Below are 24,660 nucleotides of genomic sequence, written 5' to 3' on the forward strand. Positions count from 1 at the left end.
TTCTGCAGAGAAGAGTCACTTCTTTCCCCTCCATAGGGTAGGTCCTGCACATATCAATCCTTCCCACAATTGCAACAACCACAGTAATGGGGGTAGAAACTGAGTGTGATAGTTCAGTCTGGAAGAGCCAGTGTCCTCTCTTCAAGGCTGGTGTACAGGTCCTTGTTCCCAGCTTACTGCCTTAGGCAGTTGCCTCCTTATCTTATTTTTCAAGCTAAGGCTGAAAAATGACTTATTTTTATAACTCAGAGTAAGTAGATGGCATTCTTAAATCAGTACTGATGTAGTTGAACTGATAGGAAATGTAATAATCCATATAATTATAGAAGCTTATATCATTTTATGAGGGTTTCCCTATCTTCCCTGGAATTATAAAATCAACAGCCTTTTAGTGATTGTTTTGTAAGGTCAAAACCCATCCTTTCATAGGTGAGGCAATCCCTGTTTTATTAGAAAATCTGGTCATCATTTTCACCTTCAAACAGATTCTTATGGTTTAAAATGTTCAAATTTATCAATATTGATCCCCCATTCTCCAAATTTTCTAAACTTCACAGATCAAATATCGAGTGAATGAGTTTTTGTTTAATATTCACTTGAATCAAATCTTTCATTAAAATATTTGGTCAACATTCCATTTACATTTTAAATTTAAATTTCTGTGTACCTCCAAACATCTAAGTTCTCTCTAAATGTAAGTTTATCACAATGAAAGCTTGCTGATACAATTTTATTCTTTTTTTAATATAACTGAGGCATAAATTAGTTTTTTTTTAAAAATGGAGTTAAATTTAAGGAACAATGTCTGGTCAACTGCAGTTCAGAGATTTCTATAAATATCCTGTTTAGTAATATAAATAATTTGTTTGGAGTTGTATTTTGCAGTAGTAAAGAAGAGTGATGTGCTTATTGTGTTTTTATGGGGTTTATAACCATATAAGTTATACAGGAGATATTACAAGTTGATTTTATTTATCAGCTAGAGATTGGAGTCTCTTCAAGTCTCCTACAAACATTGGTGTTGTGGTTTTATTGAACAAATAATTTTGAGATGTCATGTCCAAAGAAGTGGTATGTAAAGGACTGAAAAAGGAATTTTCTTCAGAGCTTCTGAAGTAGTCACCACCCTATAAAAGAGTCTCTAACTGTTTATTTCTCACTCATCTAGGAAACAAAGCAAAGGAAGAAAAAAGAAAAAAGCTGTTGCACTTTGTACTTTTCTATCCATAGATAGAATTTGAGAATATGGTATTTTACTATTGTTTATTATGAACATAAATAAAGTTTCATTCAGGTATTTTGTACCTTTCAGTGTGCCTTGTTGACTGAAAGGTACAGAATATAGTCAACCCAATCATTTTTTTATGCACCCTTACATATGTGTGTTCACATTTCACAACCTTGGCTAGAACAATGGAGAGCTGGAGGCTGGAAGGAAATCCTTGTTTAATACAAATTCTTTGTCCAAGATTACTGTCCCTTCACTGACTCACTATTAAAAAGAATTTTTCCTCTCAAATATTTATAATGTGGCTGTTTTTTCATTTAGTTTTTTAGGCAAAAGGCCAAAAAAGGATTAGAATAGCCATAACTGTAAAGAGGACTACAAGCCTTGACACTTATTCCACTGTATTGGTTGCTCAAAAAATACCAGATTGAAATAGCAAAATTACTGTAACAAATCATTAGCTTTGTTTGCATTTTCCAGACTATTTTTCACAATTAATCAGCCCAAAACGCTTATCAGCTAATTGTTTTAAAATTAATCACTTCACCATTCTCTTTCCAGATACAGCACTGAAGAAATGATGAAGGGTGGTGATCAACACTAACGCGTTTCACAAGTTATATACAGCCTGATGAAACAACTTCTTGTGGCCAGCTGGTCTTGGTGTCTGCTGCATGCACTACAGCTCATCCTGAACTCATCATCATCTCTTTTTGAGCAGGAACATGCTGGAAGGTAAGCAGACAAATGTAAAAATATAGAATCTGGATGAAGATTTCCTGTGTCCCAGCAAAGGCTGTGGCTGAGTGGATGATTTCACTGCATTTCACTTTCAGGGGTGAGAGCTTATGGCTGTGGTGTGCAGAAACACCAGCCACCTTGCAAGCAGCCCATTGTTTACACATGAAAGTGTTCTGGAAAATGACACAATCTCGTTCAGAGAACAGGATGTCTCCCAGTCTGTGTCTCCAGAAATGTTGGAGCAGATATCTGATCTATAACCGTATTAAATCTAAGCTTCATAAATTCATAAAAGCAAAGTATGAGGTATTTTCAAATCTACTTGTCCATAATGAACTTCACAACAGTCCAACCATTTTCTTCATTAATGAAATAGTTGGAGATCTGTGCTGTTAAGCAAAAAAACAGGATGAAGAACTGGAAATAACTAAGGCAGGGAAGAAAAAAGGAGTACTGGAGGTGAAACAGGGGTAAGAAATTACAGTACAAAGAAAGAAGGGAAATAATAGAAAGCATGGAAAAGAGACAAGTAATATAATTAAATAATGCCAAAACTACATTTTCATTAATGCATAAATTATTTTCTATAAGCATTTAGAAATGTAAAAATATATTTTCTCTCTAAAACAATACACTGAATATTAAGTAAAAGAATTAAGGAAATAAGTTGTAATGTAAGATCCAATGTAAGCAAAATAACTTTGGAAATATTATAAATAAAACAATTTGTAAATACAAATAAAACATTTTAAAATGTCAAAGTGCATAGTGTAACAACTAAGAAGGTTGAGCCACGGGTTTTATGCTTCAGTGGCTTTCAGAGACCTAAAAATAATTCTGAATTTTGTGAGGCAAGATTTTGGGGGATTTACCACCTGCATGGAAATTGTGGTAGAATTGGAGAAAGGAAAAAAATAAAACAACTCTTGGACATTAAACACTTCTAAAGGTATAAATGTTTCCATACTTTTAAAAAATTCAGTAATTAATCTCAGTCAGATAAAACTGAAAATAAGTAAAAGTGGAAAAGCTCAAGCTCTCATTTGTGTTTGTATTTGAATGATTTGCTGGGTAACACTGAAGAGCTTTACAGAGCCAGGAAGAGCAGTGAGTGCTGGGGGTGCCTAATCCTTCCCAGAGCATGCAGCCTGCCTGCCTTCAGACAGCTTTAGTAAAAGTAATATTAGCCCCAGGTTCCCAGGAGAGCCTTGCAGGGACCCCTACAGTAGCTGCAAGTCAGGACCCTCATGGGGATGTTTTAATCCAAGTCACTAAAGCACCAGAGAGCCTGAAAATCCAGGGACTTGATAATGCAGAGGACAATCATCCAACCACAGAAATGAAAACCACATCTCAAAATTTATACTTCAAAATCAGATAGATGACATGGGCTGAAATAAATGTCTTTTCAGGCTCCCCATTAGGTCTGTTCATCACTGCATTGGCAGGAGTTGTTCAGCAGCTCTGCAGTTCCCACCTGGGGCTGCCTCACCAGCCTGGGGAGCTGCTCCTCTTGCACACTGGGGTCTCTCACTGCTGCTGCTGCCTTAAAGCCTCGTCCTTCCATTGCTGTTTTTTCCCTTCTTCCTCTTTAGTGTTGCACCTCGCTGTTTTGTCAGTCCTCCCCACATCCCCCTGCTTTCATTTATTCAGGATGTTTTGACTAATAGCTAGTGTTTGAGGAGTCTGCTTTTAACCAATGCTTTGTGCATTTGGTCTTCTGGGAAAATAACAAGAAATAATAATAATTTTACTTGTAATAATGAGCAAAATGTATCATTCAGAGATCTCCAAATGGATGCTTTTCATTTAGTCCTTCATTTGTTCTTCCTATGCAACTTGAGCAGAACATCTGATCATTATTTAATTTCTAAGACTGCTAGTATAAATCCCACATCTGAGAAGAATACAGTGTAAATGCCTTGTATCATTCCACACCCATTGGTTCATTATTGGGTCTTCTGGGATACATTGTAGAATAATAACATAAATTATAGTCTTCCAGTGTAAACTGCTCTTCTAAATAATCTCTGGTCTGCCCTTCTCTGTATTTTCCAAGTTTTAGAGCTGAATGTTATAGCAACCTGAAAAAAAGATTTTTTTTTGCCTTATCTAAGTCTTACATGGAAGCACTATTTTTTTAAAGTGAGGCACAGGCATCAGCTCTAATTGACAAAACAAATCAAAATTCTCAATTAAAAACTTTCCACAGTATTGATTTCCAGAAGCTGGAGAGTACACTTTGTGAAGGGCCATTTGTTGTGCTGAATTTTTTTTTGCATTTCCCAGGAGAATTGACAACTAACATCTGTTACAGATATGAGGCTATTAAAGGTAGCTTGAAACTGGTACTTGGAAGTCTTCTTCCACTCCAAAAATAATCAATCTTTTTAATGAACTGCAATGTTAATTGGCTGAAACTTCAGCTGGAATACCATTTGTAAAACATACTGTCACTTTATACCAAATCAAAAGTTACTGCTCTGTCTCTTCCATCTCAAAACCTACATGTAATTTTCAGATTCTCTTCCTGGTACCATACTTATTTGACAAAAACTCAGAAAAGTCATCAAGTCTTTTTAGACTAAGTTTTAGGTATCAACAATACACTTTTCAGTTTTCTACCTCGGGCCTGGAAGCAGTCACTCACTTGGACTCTCCAGCTGAAGTTTTTCCTCATTTTAATGCGTCGTAACAAGGGACTCATTTCAGCAGCCTCTATACAATGTTATTTTCATCTGATTAAATGTGTATTTAAGCAAAAAATTATAGCTGTTCCATATGTAATTAAAGTTTCTTCTATTAGATGTTGCAATATTAAGGTTCAGGCCCATTAGCCAAGTAAGTAAAGTGAATTTCAGTACTTTAAAACAGTAGTAAACGCTGAAATCTGAATGGTTATCCATACTACCTAAACAAAACAGAGGCCCTTCCATCCAGATATTCGGATAGCAGGTTTACTGAGCAATCAGCCTGGCAATTATCTGTGCTTATTCATGTGAAACTACATCAAGGTCTGCAGGTCAGCATCACCATAAATATTTTAAGCTAAAATAAACATTTACAGGCAGTTCTAGGCAGAAGGGGCCTAAAGGCATGAACTAGCAAGACAGACCGTGGAGCTCATTCACTCATACTGAGCTATAATTTCTGGCCAGGTTGTAGCTTCTTACTAAATTGTTATATCCCACACCACCAGCAGCTGGTTCACCACCACTGACTCCCAGAGCACTGGTAAGATACAAGGGTGTCTTTTGGAGTGTAATAATAGCTTGTGTCTAGATAAGCAACATTCAACATCTGAATGCAGAGCAAGACCCTTCACACAGCTCATGGTGCTGGTTCTCTGGAGTCTCTGACAGCCACCTTTCATTAGTGCAGTGGAATAGCCCCATGACAAGGACCCAGTTGGTGACAGACTGCTTGTGTCCACTCCCCCATATCTGTGCATAAGCCCCTGCTGTATCCTTACCCAAATTGTCAACTGCCTCTTGAGAACAGAGCTTCTGCAGCATTTCCTATATCAGTTTCAAATCAGCTATGTTTTATCCATGGCTAAAGGACGGAGGATGCAGAGAGCAAAGTTAATTAGCCAATGGCCTTAATCTACCTCTCTCCAGAGAGTTGGCACAGACAGTGAAATTTGTATTTCCAAACATGTCATGTGAGCTGGTTTATCAGATTACATGTTCTTTTATATTTAAATGCCATGAAGACAATATTTATAAGCAATTTTTAGTAGAAGGAAGTCCTTCCAGTGCAGCACCTCTGTGTTTGGAGCAGCCTACATTTCAGTTTGAAATAAGACAATATGTCTTAAGCAGCAGAGAAAGCTAGAGTACACTGGAGAAGGCCTGAAAGAATAAATATTAGCATTTCCTCAATGTTATGCTCAATAAAGACACAGAGCCTCCACTGTGATATGAAAAAAACCAAAGAAAACCTGAACTGACTATAATGCTGTTGCTATGCATTGATCAAACATGGTCTAAATTGTTCAAGCCCAATGATGTAAAGAATGTAGAAATCCCTTAATCTGTCCTGTTACTCCCTAATTCACAAGTTTATTAGAGAATGAAAATTAATGTCCAATCATTTTCATATGATTCCTGGGGCTGCAGTCCCCAAAGTAGAGTGGATCTTTCATAAAACTGGGAAAACTGTCGGGATACTGGGGAAAAGAATCAGACTATGTGAAGGATATGGGGGTTGTCATGCCTCCCATGGCTGGTTGCTCATGGAAAAGAGTAGGATGTTTTTTACAGTAAAGAAAACCAGAGATTTTTCTTCATCAAGCCCTGAATTTCTGCTTGATGAAGATGCACCTGCTAATCCTCCCCAGAATCTCTGTGTCACTGAGCACACTGAACCCGCCAGCCTGCCTAAATTCAGCTGTCAGACATGTTCCTATTTATTTACCTTCTGCATTCTCTTCTTGCAGCCTTTGTCATCCACATAATAGTGTGAACCTGCTCTTAACAGATTTTTTCCCCTTCTGTTAAATCTGAAGTGAAAGTGGGAGTTACATGACCCCAACACAATTATTAAACCAGGACTAGACAGAGAAGCAACATCAATCTTCAAAAGAAGTTTTGATAGGAAATAGAGGACTGCTGCATAAGAATAATACCTGCTGATAAAAGACCTGGGGAGTTTGTGCATAGCCAAAAGCTGTTTGTAGCTGCTTTTTAAGCACATCTGGAGCCAATATTTAGCAGGACACATGCACATGGTAATCATAATAGCCCACATTAAGCTCATCAACCAGCCTGGCTAGCATTGAGCATAAGAGGGACAGATGATTGCTCTTCAGAAATGCAGGGGTCTCTCTTGTGGTAGCTGCTCTCCAGCAAAGCACAGAGAGCAACTGCTGCTTTTTTAATGGTAGCAAATTCTTCCCAGGACTTATTATGCCATTAGGCAAGTCCAAATCCAAAAGTACATTCAGCCCAGAACAGAATACATATGACAAAAATGACAGCTATGTTTCTAACATTCAGTCAAGTTTATAACATTTTAAATGTGCCCTGATTGTTTGGTAATTGTAAAAAAGATGAAATTAAAGTCTTCATTAACCTGTGTTTACAAGCTTTGGCTGCTTGACATAAATATAAGAAGTCAATTTGAGCATTTCTCACCTTTCATTTTCCTGATGGTATATCCTGTGAACACTTCTATGCTTGGTCACTGATATTCTAACATTTTTATGGTACTTGATTTCATCTTACAGAATACCATTATATCATCTTTCTCTACAAGCTTATAAGGAAAACAATAAAATGTTTTCATATTTAAATCATATTCTGCATACATTTTTTAATTTTTTAGCTCAGAGTAATAATTCTTTAACAGGATCTTGGAAAATTTTATGGAGAAATTAATTGCTATTTTTAATAAAGATGATGCAATGTTTGAAACTTGTCTCTACAGGGATGATAATAATACCATCTGTCCTCTGGTTTGTGAGAGACAATAAAAAGATAATTTCATTGAAGTTGGACCACAGATTTATACAGCAGAAGTAATTTCAAAAGAAATTAGACCTAGCAGGATCCTCTTTTCAGGGGAAAACATCAATTTCATCAGAAAATATCACTTTATGAGAACAGTTCTTATAAAGAGAAAAAAAAAACCTTGCATACTTTTCACATCAATATTTTGACAGGGCTTCATCTTTCTAACCCATCTGTCTTCTATTTCAACTCAAAGTATTTTATTTAAATGTAAACTAATTATGCTTTATTCATATTTAATTGTAGTGGAAATCTTTAAAAGCAAAAATTAAAATAATTGTTTAAAATTGCCTGAAAAAAAATTCTTTTGACATAATTTCTCTTTAATTTAATTTGGTTTTGACCTAGAATAATTTTTATTATGAATAGATAAATTGTTGTATCCAATGAGTTATCATAAGCATTGGGAGAACACTCTCCAAAGAATAATGAATGTTCTGCTATATTAAAATGGATGATTATATAAGGAATTAGAGTGAAATACTAACTTTTTTTTTCTTTGTTAGTAAAAGTATACCTTGATGACATTAATTTCTTATTGTCAAATGAAGACACCTATGTGAAATATAAAATAAAAATGTCTGTTTAAATGTAGTTTCTGTTTGCTGAGAATCCAGGGCAACTGCACATAAAATGATTTACTGGGTTAAGGCAATATTGAGGAAAATCAGAGTATGCCTTAGATAATTTTTAATAATCTTCAGTAGACATCATAAAGGCAACTCAGTAATCTACTTACTCCTTAGCATCTGTGATTTAATTTCCCTCTGAAACAAGGTTCTGGGCAGCGAAGACTAAAGAGCAGCTGCATGGTTCTGTGGGACTGAGGATACTTTTGCCAATAAATCTGTTTAAAACATTATGAAAAGTAAAACTGTCTTTAGAATTTCTATCTAATGTCTTTGTGAGGTGGATGTGAAAGGTGTGAATAGAGAGTGAGATATTACTGAAATTTATTTCTCAAAGGGCTTACTAAAGGGTTAATGTAATGTTAGATTCTTTCCTTATTTACTGTCAGTGTAAGAGGCAGCAGAAGAAAACTATTCCCAGTATTTGCCTTTAGAAAAGGCCTCATGTAAGTGCCTAGAAGGACTCATGTCTTAGAAATCAACTCATCTTGAACAAAGTTGAATATTCACCAGCACACTCTTTGACCAACAATTCTGTGACTCCATCCTATTCTTACAGGATCCTGTTCAAAGGAAATCTTGAGGCAAATTACTTGAGAAGGGTTAAGAGAGGAAGGCCTTCAGTTTACAGCTGGGTAGGCAAAACAAGTCTTCCATGGTACCATGGGTGCGTGTGTTTCCGTGAGTGTGCACATATATATGTGCACGCAGAGAAAAGATGCCTTTGAAACCTGCTCATATACTAAGGCCATTAGAAAATCTAACTCAAGGCCATTAAAAAATCATGCACCACACAACTTTTCTAATAATAATAATTGTGTACCTCAGCTTTTCTGGAAATTAAGTTTTCTGAAATAGATTATAGAATGGGACTTGGAAATATTCTCCTAATTTCTAACTATATGGTATGTTACTAAGGGAACTATGTTAAAAGCTTACTGGAATAACCTCCAGTTTGCTTCCAGATAATTGTCCCCTGTTTCCAATCCTCCATTTGTATCTATAATATATCCAAAAATAAATCTCACTCTCATATCTGATATTCCTTCTGTATTTTGTGAGGAAATAACTTCCAACAATGGACTGCATGAGCTGGTTTACTCTCTGGCACAGATATCTGCAGGATTGCACCTTGAAAATTCTAAGCTCTGGGTCTTTATCTGCTCTGGACCATATGCAATCCACTTTTTATTGTACAGAAGGAAAATGCAAAGCTTTTAGTATCTTAGCTACATTTTCCAGGAAATATGTAGAAAATAATACTATTAGTATAATGCATATCCTTCCATTTCAAGTGGCCTCCATTGAACTAAAATTCTTGTTTTAGCTGCTTTTATCCTAGTCATTTTTTCTCTCCCATTTACTGTGTCCTTGAGTTGTTTTCTTGTCTGTGGCATATTGGGCTAAATGAATTGTTCTGTGCAAAAAAAATTTAGATTTTCTTGCAGCATGCACTTCTGTGACTTACAGTGCGTAATAATGAATAAAGCAAGCAGAAAAATTACATTGGAGAGGAATCTAGTTTTATCACAGTAAATTAATTTTTTTGTGTTTCAATGATTATTAAAAAATAAAAGAGATGGAAAAATGTCTGAATTATACAAAGACGTCACTTAAAATAATGAACACAACTGAAAAATTCTCTTTTCCATTCATATATGGTAAATGCAAAAAATGAGAAGCTCAACTTTTGTCTGAACTCTTAGAAATATCACCACATTCATAGGAATTGTTAAATTGAGCTTCATGATCACTTTGGATTCACTCTGGATGTACAAATGACTTCCCTCATACAGAGTAACTCCTGACTTCATCACAAATACCACTTCTCTCAATTCAAAAGCTGCCACACCAGAAGCACTCACTGTGATTTTTTGCATTTTATCTGGCTTTATAATACAGACTGTTAGCCTTTCCTGAAGCAATTTCTAGCTGATTGCTAGATGAGTAATTATTAAAGCAAGAATATTGTCAGTATTGATATGTAGCCAAGAGGATCCTTACCTGATGAAGGAAAACAGCATATGAGAGATGTCACCTTTCTTGTAAAGGTGTTTCAACAGATAAATAGTATTTTTAGTTCTAAATATGTTTTTGGTAGCTTCTTTCATCAGAGATTATTGAACTAATCAAGATACTGTAGGAGAACATCATAATTTTGGTAGAGTCATAATTTATGAAATGATGGGAAGGAACATTGAAAGGTTAAGTTTATCAATAAAAAGATGTTATAAGAACTTCAAAGTGATCTATACTTTTCAATGCATATGTAACTGATTAAAAGGATGTAGATAGAGAAAGAAAACAATTACAGTTAATATTTAAGAATATTACAAATAAATCATCTTTGAAAGAGAGAAGATCCTACTGAGTAAGCTGACAATGAAATTATTGAAACCATCAAGTGCACTAGAAAATACTGTAAATGATAAAAATCAGTCTAACTGAAATTAAACAGTAATAGCACTAAAATAATTGTTCTGCTAAGGACGGGCAGGTCAGGGCATAAAGTTAAGTGACAGTGTCAAAAGAACCCTGAGTTAATGCTAGAGAAAAGGTACAAAAAATAATTATTAGAGACTAGCCAACATTTCCCACAGCAGAAAGCTTTGCTTCCTACTGGTCTTCAATCTTACACTTTCTACAGGCATCCATTTTGCTGTTGACAATAATGAGATACAGCCTATGACTGATTTCTTGTTTGGGGCAGGAGTTTTTCTGCTCCTGAATGCTGTCATCGAAGGCAATAAAAATTGAAATCAGGAAAGTGGCCCAGCCAAAAAGGACCTGGGGCTGCTGGTCAACAGCAGCTGAGCATGAGCCAGCTGTGCCCAGGTAGCCAAGAAGGCCAACAGCATCCTGGCCTGGCTCAGCAATGGTGTGGCCAGCAGGACCAGGGCAGGGATTGTCCCCCTGTACTTGGCACTCTTGAGGTCACACCTCAAGGGCTGTCTCCAGTTTTGGGCCCCTCACTCCAAGAAGGACATCAAGGTGCTGGAACAAGTCCAGAGAAGGGCAACAGAGCTGGTGAAGGTTCTAGAGAGTGAGTCCTATAGGGAGCAGCCAAGGGAGTTGGAGTTGCTTGGCCTGGAGTAAAGGAGGCTCATGGGAGACCTTATCACTCTCTACAACTACCTGGAAGGAGGCTGTAGCCAGGTGAGAGTCAGCCTCTTCTCCCAGGCGACTAGTGACAGAACAAGAGGAAATGGCCTCACACTGTGCTAGGAGAGGTTCAGCCTAGACATCAGAAGGAATTTATTCAATAAAAGGGTTTTCAGGCATTGGATTAAGATGCCCAGGAGGGTGGTGAATCACCATCCCTGGAGGTGTTAAAAAAAAAATGGATGTAGCACTTAGTGCCATGCTCAAGGTTCAAATCAAAGGATGATCTCAGAAGTCTTTTCCAAACTAAGTGATTCTGTGATTCTGTATTATTATAGGATGTAACTTAGCCAGTAAATTTTCCTAGCTAAAAGTCTCAGAAATAGAAATGTAAAGCTCACCCTCCATTAATTTGCACATAATTTAACATATAAGAAATTATTTGATATTTAAATGTCATCACCTGACCTGCACTGTCCTTATCTTAGCATGACTTGTCTTCAATGTCATATTGCCATATACTCAGGACAAATTTTTGCAAGAACCACCAGAATACCTACCCAGATAGTTTGTAATACAATAAAAATCTATATTGCAATGTGACCCAAAGACCTGGGCTCACTAACTAGGAAACTGCTCAGGGTTGGCTGACAAGAACCGAAACTTTTACTGACTTACTCCTTGGTAGAGCAAGTATCATAATAGGCAATGGAACAATCATCTAGGGGAAGTATTCAGAAGCCAGAAAAAAATAGATTTTAGAATATCCTGTCAACAGTAGTTGAGAAAACACTGGAATTTCCCATAGTATCAGGAATAAATTTGGACTGGTACGTTGAAAGTCAGACCGCTCTGTGTTTAGGATTCAATCAGTGTGTTAAATCAGATTTTAAATACATGTCTCCATATGCCAGTCAGTTGTCACTAATAATTTGGCCAGCATGAAACATCTTGATTGTATTGCAGAAGGGAGACTGGAAACTAATTGAAGTGGAAAAAGATATTTCTTCCACTGGGGAAATAAAGAAGAAAGGAAATATTAGATTTTGTGATGTCATTCTCTGGGCTTCCTATTTCAATAAAACAGATGGTTTATAAACAATCAGATTTGATATGTAGCTCTAGACTAGACTTTTGCCATCTTCTTGAAAAATTAAGGTTAAAAACAATGTTAAATTAGCCACACTCTGAAACCTTACCATAAACCAGAAATGTATTATATTATGGAAAGTAGTAAAGTAGAAATAAAATAAATTAGAGAGGTAAGAACTGATACTTATCATGTAGAAAAACTATTTTTGAGAAGCAGTTCCTAACATCCTATGAAACTCACTGCCCATATCTAATACCAATAAAGATTTCGTTTTATATGTACACGAGGCATCAGCCTGTAATTTTCTGCTGGATGCTTGGGAGCATGTGTGCCATTCCAGAAGCACACAGGATTTCTGCTGAATTGTCAAGGTTTGAGCTCAGCATGCTTTAAGGTGTGCCATACTAGCAGGGAAATGACACTGGTACTCAAGAGAACAGGGACTGGCTTTGGGGGCAGAAGCCACTAAAAGCTGCTACAGAAGTGCTGCCACAAGGAAAAAAGGCCTTCCAGGTTTTAGACAACATCGAAAGAAAGTTTGGGCTGACATACATTGACCCATAACTTAATAGGATTTAAAGGCTGAGGTATAATGAAATTGATCTACTGCTCAAAGTCCCAAACCCCACTGAAATCACTGCCCTTTGTTATTGATGTGAGCATGTATTACACTCAAAATATTGCTTATGGGCAAAGTAGAAATACATATGTGTATACCCAAAGTCTATAATGTACTGCTACTATAGTAACACTACTGTAGTGGAAATCTTTAGGATCTAGTAAGTAATAGTCCAGATTCTGAATAGTAGAAAACCCAATAATAATACAGCTAGAGTTTTTATACACACTCAAGTTGCTGGAGTAATTTTCTGGGAGGAATGTAATATTCATTCTGATAGTTTCTTTACTTTTCTAATATTTTACTTTTACTTTTCTTTAATCTTCCTAGATTCATCTTTATGTGTTTACTATCATACTTTTAAGCCTTTTTTATTTCTTGTTTAATCTGCTCTCTGTGTATAGCTGAATGGTCTATATATGATGCATTTTATACATGCTAGATACTACTTCTTTTTTCTCTTTGTGACATTTGAAACTAGTTTTGTACAACTCTACCTTTATTATTATTTTTTTAACAGAGTATCAGTGATATATTTATAGGTATGGGATTTCCATCACCTAACACATCTTCCATGTCTGTGCCACATCCTGTGGCTTCACTACTCAATAACCCTGCTGGTGTGTCAGACAGGTATTTCTCTGTGGAAGGGGCTAACAGCGGGCCTGTTAGCTAAAGGAGTGAGAAGAAGCTGAGAAGTAAGAAGAAGCTGATAAGGAGCTCTCTCCAAGGCTGTAACTAAGAAGACTGAGAGAAGAAAGATAAAAGAACCTTGCAGCTAGACGAAGTATTTTCAGAAAGTTAGTTGAATTCTCACCAATAGTATTATGTTGACTTATTGTAGCCAATAGTAAAGATAGAAGAAGCATAAACAATTAGAAAGTGTATAAAAGTCAACCATGTTCAATAATAAAGTGTTGCCAACTGAGAAAACTTGTAGTCTCTGCTTTGTGTCGTGACTGCCTCGACAGCAACATTTCTCTACATTACATCATTGTGTCAGAGTCATAAATATCTCATTCTACTTACAAAAATTGCTGCTTGCTGCTACCTATGTAAAACTGTGATTGTGACACACAAAGATGATAAAACCAAAATAAATTAGACATATACATCATGTCAATTACAGAAGTTATTGTCACGGCTAAAACGAGTATGACAAAGCTGCAACAGGTGAAGAAAAGTCTGAACTGAGCACAGCTCTCAAGCCTCAGTCCTGAGATCTTGGAAATTCATTACAAAGCTTGTGGCCTGCTGCTGGTAATGGCAGTGTCCTGTTCCAGGGATGCATGGTTTCACAGGCTGAGATACAACCCACTTTGTAGAAGTCATGGCCTAAGCAGAATGAGATTTGTTTGCGTGCAACTTTAGTGGGCACTGACGTTTTATATGGTTTTATTTCATGGTTTAATTAGCTATAGAAACTACTGCATAGAAAAGAGGTTTTGCATACAAATTTAATTTCTCTTTGGGAACTGTAGCAGCTCTGCAGGACTCAACAGGTAGCAGACTTTGTGCAGTGTTAGTGCAGAGGGGAGAAAGGAAAGGACAGGTCTCTTTCAATGCTATCACCTGCATATGATCAGTGAGAGACCCTACATTCTGCAGTGGCAAGCCCTGATGATAAAGCATTTCTCCTAAACCTGCAGCACCATGGTGTTAATACTGGTTATCACTGCATTATCACATCAGGTACAGAGAAGGATAAGTCAACCTAAGTCTGAAATCAGCCAAATTAATTTACTCTGTTAGTGCTCAGACCATTTCTTGATCAAGTTAAGAGGAAGACTTGTATTAGCTTCAGGTGAATTTGGACAGTTTCCTCTTTGACAATTGTAGAGATTTGGCAGCAATATTTATAATATTTTCATTTTGAAAGAAGAAAGAATTATGAACAGGTATTCATTTTCCACAAAGAAAAATTATGAACAGGTATTCATTTTCCACAATTGTAAAACTAAATCACAGAACAAGTAGCTATTAAAGGATTTTAGTAGTAAGTGGTGTGTAGAAGAAGCCTGGAAATATTTTTTAATCTTGAAAATAAAAATCTGACTGAAAAAAAGCCTTACTTATAGGCCCACAAGATCCTAAGATCCTAAGATACTGGCATAGATTTAGGAGGAAGTATTTTTATTTTGATTTAAAAAAAAGAAATAATAAAGGACCACACCACCACCTGCTTTATGTCTTTATTGCTCAGTTAATGCTAAGAAAGTAACATGACTCAAGAGATGCTCTAAAAGTACAAGTCCCAAAGAAACCTTATGTACAAATATTCTATATTATTCCCTGATTATTTCTATTCCTTTATATCTAGACTGAAAATTCCTTCCTATCATAGTAAATTTTCAAATATTTTTTTTATTTCATGCTTTTATCTTGAAAAACTACTCTTTTTCCTGTGGATCAGAATTCCTATGCAACTGTAAATCATAATTAAAATATGTTGCAGTAAACAAAATCAGTCCAACTGGGTGTTCCAGTTCTAACTCTTTCAGATGCACAGAAAAATTGTCTTTGATTTTCTCTCATCACTTCATTGACATTGACATGATATTTATTATTTTCTGATTAATAAATATTATTCTGAGTTATTTCCTAGTACGTATTCTATTCCTTGATGGATGAAAGTTTGGTGGGGTTAGTAGAAATACAAACCTCATTCCTGCTCTCTGACTAGCACTGACATGAATAATGAAAGTAGCTTATGGAATTAATATGAAATACAAATGCATCCAAGCAGAACTACACTATACATAAGATTGTGCCATATTTACACTGGTTTCTACCAGAAGATCTATGTGAAGGAAGCCCTGGAGTTTAAAACTTTCCCTGTTGAAGTGGGGGCGGAAAATAACTGGAGTTTCTGATGTGCTGGGTGTCCTGGTCCCAGCCAGGGCAGGGTTAATTTTTGCAGAAGCCAGGAGCTCCTGTCCAGGCCCTGGAGCTCATTCTGTACCAGCTCAGGTCATTGCCAAGGGCACAAGGAAGTGACTCTCCTTCAGGGAGAATGGAATACTTGTGGTTGGGTAAGTGGGTTCTGAGCAATCACAAGTGAATTGTTTGCATATCTTGTACACTTTGGAATTGATATTTTAGCTGTTACTGTTCATTTTCTTATCTCATTGCTGTTTCCAGTAAATTGTGCTTATCTCAGCCTGTGATCCTTACCTTTTGCACCTCCAATTCTCTTCTCCATCCAGCTGCTGGGTGGGGATGAGGAGAGAGCAAGAAGCAGTGCATTGATTCAGTGGGAATGTTAAATAGGGGATTGCCATTCCTAAACCATAACACTGGGGTATGTGGTTGCAGTGCATCTCTCGGATGCTGCCTAGAAATCTTTGAATTGCAGATGGACCCAAGGCTCCTTGGCTGCTGTAGCTCTGTCAGAGAAGCATTTTGAACCTTACCAGGGAAAAACTTTAGCTGCTTTCAGAAAACAACCTGAGTATTTCTTTTTTTTTCTCTTGAAGTTATCTCTGCAATGACAGATGGGACCCAGTGGCAAGGATGATAGAAATAGGAAGCCCTGGGAGACTGAAGACACAGAAATGCTCAGAACAGCAGACATTCAATCTTTGAACTGTTACACACAGCAGCACAGTTTGGGTTTAAAGTACACAAGGCCTTTTCCTGGCAGAAAAACAAATCACATTGGCCAGAAGCAAGATCGTTCTTCATTTTGTGGAAGAATGGTGGTATTAATTTTTGGAAGAGACAAAGGGAACTAGCTGTCTGTCAGCAATGGTGTGAAACCAAAACCCTGCTAAGATAAACTTCCTTCTTAGCATTTCTCATAAACTAAGAACTGACTTTTGAGTACTCAAAACATTAAAGAAAGAAAATTTAATTTGATCTTTTTGCCCTTTGTAGCAGGAATTTGACCATTTGCTCTGAGAGCAGATGGATTGTTGAGATGCCTCTGTATACCAGCCTCCATTGTCTGTTTAGGAGAGATGTGAACCTGAGATGAGAGTATGTGGTACACTTTTATTCACATCTCTGAGTTTGACATGCTCTTAAGCTCTGGTCTCTCAAATTTTAATCTATTTTCAGAAGACATTTCTCATTCCTTGCCACTTACATTAGGAAAAAAAAAAATCTATCTGAAATGCAAGAAAAAGTGTTTTAGAGCATTTTAAGACTTATTTTCCCAAACATTTCAAGTTGACTAAAAGCCAGCCTAATCAAAGCCTGTCCTGCCAGGAAAAGTAGTCCAATCAATTCACTATGTTTTCCAGCTAGGTTTTAGGACTCAAAAAAGTGATATGCCAAACAATTTTTAAATCATGGGTTTCTCTTCTCAGAGTCACATGAAACTGTGGCACAAAGCAATTCAGAAGTGCACAGCCCATTATTTTTCAAAAAAAAAAAAAGCTCCAAAGTGCTGTGCCTCAAATGGAGATGATTTGGCCATTTGTAAAGCTCTACTTTTAGTGCAAGAAATGGAACATGGGGTTGGGATTGGTTCATCTATCACAAACTATTCTGTTTGACTGTAAGTCCTGCCTAATTTCTCCTAATTTTTTTTTCCAAAAGAGAAAGGTTGTAGAAGTTAAATCCCAGATTAACCACAGTGCAAAAATCTTCAATATCATCCTGCAGCCCTTTGTCTCTAAAAATAAGCTATGTTGCTGGAAAAGAACAGGTAACTTCATTTTTAGGCAAACACTTTTACATCTAACCTTTTGGGATGCAACTCTATTCTGTCTAGAATAAGGAAGAATCTTATTTTCTCTTGTATATATGTGGTCTGTGGCACTTCTAGTGACTTTTAGTCCATGTCTTTCTCAACTGATAGAGTGAGACTAACTGGCCAGGGCATTGATGTGAATCTGCCTCTCCTACCATTGTTTCTAGAGAAAGTCTAAAGGCCTTTAACTACAAATAGCTAAATTATATTACCTGAGCAAGAGTACACTTTTCACATAGCAAAAGCTCAAAGTGAGGAAGGTAAAATGAAAATTAAAGTTAATAAACTTCATGCCATGGAAAATACCATTAAACATCTTCATCCCAGAACACAGTGCATGTCCTTGCCTCCAGGGAGTTACACAGAAGCTCCCACATGGCAGCAAACTGCTACCTAGGGAATTTCCTTCACACTGTCATCCTTTCCAGTCCCTGAGACTGAGCTTACACTGACACATCAAACAAGTCTTGGAAATATTCCTGACCCTTATCAGTCACTGATTTGCACAGCCAAACTTTCAGACCAGTCACTAACTCTGCTTGGTGTCAGTCAAGGCCATCCCTGAAAAACCCTGGGTGTACTTCCAGACCAAGCACAACTGAAGACCTTTCCCAAAAGATGCGCTGGACCCAGTCACCCCATTTCAGAAGGTCAGAGGGTCTCATAGTGCAGGCAAGGCTGCTTCATGCCAGTTGAATGCCTTGCCAGAGAATGGTATGGCAAACATCAACACAGGCTTAATCTTTCCAGAGACTCTGAAGTCTCTGTAGAGCTTCTAAGCCTCAGCCACCACACACGTACTGATGAATCTGCCCATCACACTTTATGGCTCCCTCCCTTCATGTGCAGCATCCAGGGCAATCTCTATCTCCAGTCACAGGGCTTCCAGCACAGTCAGTATTTTACCTGTCAAAGTAGTGGACAAAAATATGCAATTGCTGGTGGTTTTTTTTTTTTTATTTATATATAAAATCGAAGTGGATAATGAGTAGTGTGGGTCAATTCTCTAACAGAGAATCTCTGTGATGCATAGTTCACTTACCCAGACTAACACTGAGTGTTACATAAATGAGCATTTTCTCTCAGGTTTGTTAAGCATTTTGTGAAGAAGGAGAGAAGGAAGAAACATGCTGTGGCAGACAGGATTTGCCTACTGGGATCATCTCACCATAACCATGAAGAAACCTGAGGCATTCATTGTGCTTAGGTCTGCCATTACCACTATCTACAGCAATTTGAGAACTGAGACATCTGAATTAAATAAATCTTTGGATATTATGAAATATTTGTGTGAAGCTTATTGACCTGTGGTGTATAGAAGGCCAGACTAGATAATATGATGTTCTCATATGTCTCTTCCTTCAGCAAAGCTGACATTTCCAATAATGTTTTGTTCAAAATGTTAGAAGCACTGATAAAATCCCCTTATAATGTAACTTTACAAGGAACTCTCCAGACCAACCCACAGTTATATCTTATATAGTTATCATAAATCAATTATAATTGATAATTTCCAAAAATTGATATTTCCAAAAAAATATTCAGTTATGTGAGAGCCACAAACAAATGAAAACACCAATATATCACACTTCTCAAATCAGACACCCACTAAGAAAGCAAGACAACTATTTTTCAGGGCTCTGGAATTCTGAATAAGTTAAAAGAGAGAAAACCCCATAATAAAGAATTCAGTTTAAGAGATGGAATTTTAACATGACTTTATACCCTATGTGGAGGTGTTTTATATTAATTTGTTTCTTCATTTTCCTTTTTTATTGAATCTGCTCTGATGTTTGATGAGCATGAACAAGTTTCCATCAAAAAGGAACATTTGGGAAAAATGGAACCTTCTTTTAACAAAAAAATTAAAATGGGAAATTGTGCTGCAACTACAGCAGAGCATGGATAGACACTGCACTTTAAAGAAGAGGAATTATGTAGGTATAAGGAGAAAACAAGATGAAATGCTGACAGAAATGACTAGAAAGAAATATCTTTCAAAGGCAATGTATCTATTCTTCATAGCAATGGATATGAATCCTATTTTGAAGTGGTCTCACTTCTTTCTTTTGCCTGTACTCTTGTTCCAGGTTAATGGTTCTCTCTTGCTCAAACAAATGCCTTTTTTCTTGCATTTAGTCTAGGGTTTTGTTGGAAGCAGCTACAGTAAAGAGAGAGGAAGATAAAAAATTCATTAGTGACACGAAAGAATAATTTTTCAGATCTTTGGCATACTGAAACTGCAGAATTTGAAACAATTAATATATTTTCTTCACCTACATCAAATCTTGAAACTTTGAAACCAGCTAAAAAACATATGAAGATATTTGGACAGGTCTGCAAATAGGGCCAGAGAAGTCATGGGAATTCAGACCAAGGGACTGGGTTGCATGTGAGAACATGTTTTACAGGAGTTATTTTTTAAGGCTTTGGAAAAAGAAAAAGAATGATTGAGAAAAAAAATAGTAAGCTTTAAAGTCCTTGGTAAAGAGGATCCTGCGTTTTGGAGAGAAGCCAGAACAAACTTTTGGAAAGGTAAAAATTGGTGAGAGAAATACCCACACCAAATGTGGGAGCTGCACAACAGGAGCAGATATCTGTAGCATCCTCTCTGCTGCTTCTGCTTACAGCATGTCTGGAGAGGGATTAGCAGTAGTGGGGAGTGGGATACATGGCTCAGGTGCCCCAAATGCTCATACGTCCTGATCAATGGGCTTAGGAAAGGAAGGGCTGTGCCATAAGTAAGGTTTTCAGGTCTCCTCTAGGAAGGCTGCAGGCAAATTATCAGTCAATGCTTTTTGTGTTCCTGACTGAAAACAGGCCTTGAAGGACCACTAAGGTGAAAGAAGCCTCTTTGAACAGAAAGACTGAGTTTTGGGGAGAATAAAATAATGAGCAAGATGAAGTAGGCAACAGGAAGAGCAGGCTGAGTCATACAGTACTTAGAGACTTCTATGCACACAGTTATCCATACACCCACTGAGGCAGGCTTGGTAAAACTCCTACTACTCTTGACTACTTTCATAACCACCAGTGATCAGATCTGCCCTGACTTTAAGTGTCTTCCCTTTACTGAATTCTATGGGGTTTCTTTTGTTATCAATCTCTCATTCGGAACTCTGTGAGGTACTTAATCTTTGATACTTCAGAATGGAGAAAAAAAACCCAAGAAAATACAAGATATTATTGCAACACAGAAGAGAAGACATAACTTTTGTACCATCCAAATATAAGGAATAATTTCAGACTTTGTGGAATAAGAAGTAGAGAAAAAGCCACAAAGCAGATGATGAAATAAAAGTAGAAAGAGCGTGAACCCAATCTAGAATTAATCTAATTTTATACAGGGGACATGACCATACCAATTACTTTAGAAAACTAGTTATAGATTTATATCTAGTTTATAGATGTATATCTGTTTAATACCCATAAAATTAGAATATGTAACTAGGAACAAAAAGGTCTAAGGTTAAAGACTTTTCTGGTTGTCTCGTGGTTTATAACTGGAGTTCTGAAACCCAGGACTACCAACAATTTGTCAGCTACAGCAGCTACAAGACCTAATCAAGTCTAAGCAGAAAGAAATAGATGTATTAGCTAGTTATGATGTTTAAGGTGTCTCTATTCTTAAAATTAGTAAAATTATGCCTGTCTCACAGAAGAGTTGGCACTGTATGTTGTCTCTTGAGGATGCTTGTCAAATACCAGCACTGCTGCTAAAACAGAAAGTTCTGGCTACTCCTGGTAATATCCCCTAAAGGCAAACAACAGTGGCTTAAAGTAACACTGATAAGAAAAGTGAAATAAGTTTCTTAAGCATCGAGTAGCACACTCAGAAATATTTAACTTTTTATTTTTCCTTTGCTACTGCTACTGGTTTCTTAAAATGTGTATATCTGCATGTGCATTGTTTCATAATGAGAATTTTTCTGCCTGTAGTTCCTACCTACTTTGATGCCTACCGAAATTTAACAACATACACTGTCATTCCTCTGACATTATAAAGATGAACTGAATTTGATCTCACTGCAGAGATTCCTCACAAATGGTTTTTCAGCACTCTGTGCATAAAAAGACCTTGATTTTGATCAGCCTTTTATCAGGTGGAGTTATTTGTACTTATTTAAACTGAAATGTGCTACTGAATCAGAATATCAGAATAATGTAGAAAGCTAAAAAATATACAAGGCTGTGGAGGATCAAGTATAATTTTTGATATTTCATTGACCTTTGTAATCAAGAAAGATACAGTTTTTATTCCATCATGTCTATAGAAGTATGAGTTTTTCCTGCAGAGTATTGACTAAAATATACTTACCCAGTGAAACAAAATTTAGCAACTGCATATCATCTGATTGACTTTCACCACTTGAACTCAGAATCCGAAGACTAAAACAGTAGACTAGAAAGTAGACTAAGTAGTAAAATACTGTATCTTCTGAATCATTCTGGTTTACCACAACCAGAACTGGAGACATTTCCCATGTCCTTTATATAATTTTGCTTTAAATTCCATACTCCTCCAATATACTTGAAGCAAACAACACGAGGAAATAATATATGACTCTTTGATGTAAAAACTCACTAATCATGTAAATAAAAGTGGTTAAATGTATTTTATAAATGGTATTTAAAATATTGTGATGTTGACACCAAGTAGTCTTAAAAAAAAAACTAATTGTTCATAAAATTGTTGCTACCATTTTTCTTACATGAATAGTTATATGAAACATCCACCAAGTCTTTCGAAAAGTAAAAAGGAAAACAGTGAAACCATAAAAGTATTTATCCATCTGTGGAATTTTAGCAAATTTATTTAGAAATCAGTGCTGGTGAACTTATTCAATGTCCATTGGTCTGATTTTCTTGTCAGCCTTATGATTTATGAAGTGAATTGGTATTATGTAATTAATTTTGATAACTCAAAGCTGTCACTCAAGACAAAACAATATTACTTTTATTATTGACTATTTTTCCCCTTACTTTAGATAGCTCTCTTTCAGTTATGAATGCGTTTACCTTTCCCAGTAATTTCACAAACCAAAATAATGTGCACAAAACCAGTGATTTAGTCAATTATTGACTGTACTGAATTAAAGCCACTCTCCAAGCTTGCTGCATTCAAAGAATGTTGTCATGAAAGGGATCATGTACAGCCTTTTGACAGCACAACTCACAAGATTCTGGTGAAATTATGGTAATCCAGATTGAGGCATATAATTTATACTGGTCTTCAACACAGAAAAGAAATGAAGACTTCAGGTTTTATTGGCTGTCATTGTTAAAAATAATTCAAATAGCCAACAAGAATTTCTTTATTATACTGAAATTGTACCACTGAAGTGTCTAATAGTACACTTTGGACACACTAAATCAAAATAAATGGACAGAAATAGTTCTGATGGTTAGGGCAGACTAACAAGATACCCTTTTTCTTGTTTTTCTTTCTGACTCTCTCATCCTCTGATCCTGTGTTGCTTAATATTTCTAGTACAGATTTTAATGTCAGAACTGGAAAGGAGAACTATTAATGCACTCAATTTTCTTTGCTGGGGTTTGAGTGGGAGAAATGCAGTGCATGTTGTCTACATGGCTGTGCAAATCTAATACAAATATCCCAGTGCCTATCAATGTGTTATTCAGAAAGCATATATTAAATGTTTTTAGAGAAGGAAATGGATATGGAACCAAGTCTGGTTATTAATTTTCTTTCTAATTTCTTTCTAGCAAATGATACGGAATGATTTTTTTTCTAATTTAGTCTCTATTGTGATGAATTTAACTGTGTTTTACATTATTGCAGCACTTTAAGATTTGGAATTATCCATTTATAGAAAGAAGAAAAGAAAAAAATGTAAGCAGAAAGATTATCTTTGGTACAAAGAATTTACAAGCTAAACCAAGATGATGAACAAGGCAAATAGTGAGTGTTTGGAAATACTGAGAAAATAGTGACTAGTTAACTAGTCTAGTTAAGTGACTAGTTTAAAGTCTTAGGATGCTGCTAGGTGGATACATGATTTATACAAATATCTTGGACACTTCTTGCTCAAGTTTCATAATGGATCATAGAAGAGAGAATCTATGAATTTCAGTGGTTGTCTTCTGCTAGTTACAGTTAAGCATTTCCCTGCTAATACTATAGTGAAATTAAGAAACATTTGCTGTCATTGTCCAGGTAATTTTGCTAATTCACTTCGGACAAAATGTGCAAATTGTGTAAAATGTGTCTTTGTTGGATGATGCGTTATGGTGACACATTCCAGGAATTATTTTTCCCACAAGGCAGTCAGCCAGTGAGAATTCACTGTGGACTCTGCCACATTGATAATTTCTGCTCTTAATAATTTTCATAAAATTAGCTGGTTAATTCTGAGTGTAATAATTTAATCTTTGTGTGATTCTAAAGGATACCTTGATCATAGAATTACTTTCTTAATTCCTTTCCTTTCAAACTTTTCTGCTGTTCTAAATATGGTCTGTAAGGTACAACCAAAAATCCATCAAATGGTAATTTTAAAGAAAATGATGTGAGTTAGCTCTTTAGAAAGCCGTGTTTTTTTGTTTTGCTACTCTTTCCTGGCTATAATGCTCTTTATCACTTCATAGCATTTTACTAGACAAAACCGAGACCAGGTTCTTGCTCCCCTGCTAAGATAGTCCTGGGGCTGAAGTGCAAATGCCAAACAAAATGGTGTCTTTGAGTGTTTTCTGAAGATGTAAAGATTTTGATCATATTCTTATTTTGAGAACATTATTCCAATCTTATTTTAGGTGCAATGAAGATTCAAGATTTTGGTTGCTATTGAAAAGATGTACAGTCCAGGACATATCCTCAAGGGTCTTCCCAGAATTCTGTTCACAAGGAATAATTTATTACTCTGGAGGTAGTCTTCTATCTGTCTGTCTAAACAAGTAAAAATAAGAAGTCAGCATTACCAAGCATTTGCTTTTTACTTTGCTTTCAAGCAAAGCACAAAATATAGAATCATAGAATCATTAAAAACTATTGAGTCCAATCATTGACCCAGCACTGCCA

General features: G+C 36.3%; 1 long non-coding RNA gene across 1 annotated transcript in view; it reads left to right on the forward strand.

Moving 5' to 3' along the window:
* Window positions 1–24,660, forward strand: part of LOC118684894 (uncharacterized) — a 149,689-nt gene that overhangs the window by 118,531 nt on the left and 6,498 nt on the right. Inside the window, exon 2 of the long non-coding RNA XR_004979903.2 lies at window positions 1,790–1,963. This is a non-coding gene — a long non-coding RNA (uncharacterized LOC118684894). The remainder of the gene's footprint in view (window positions 1–1,789; window positions 1,964–24,660) is intronic.

The sequence above is a fragment of the Molothrus ater genome, chromosome 3, assembly GCF_012460135.2.
Source record: "Molothrus ater isolate BHLD 08-10-18 breed brown headed cowbird chromosome 3, BPBGC_Mater_1.1, whole genome shotgun sequence".
In the NCBI taxonomy this organism is placed as follows: Eukaryota; Metazoa; Chordata; class Aves; order Passeriformes; family Icteridae; genus Molothrus; species Molothrus ater.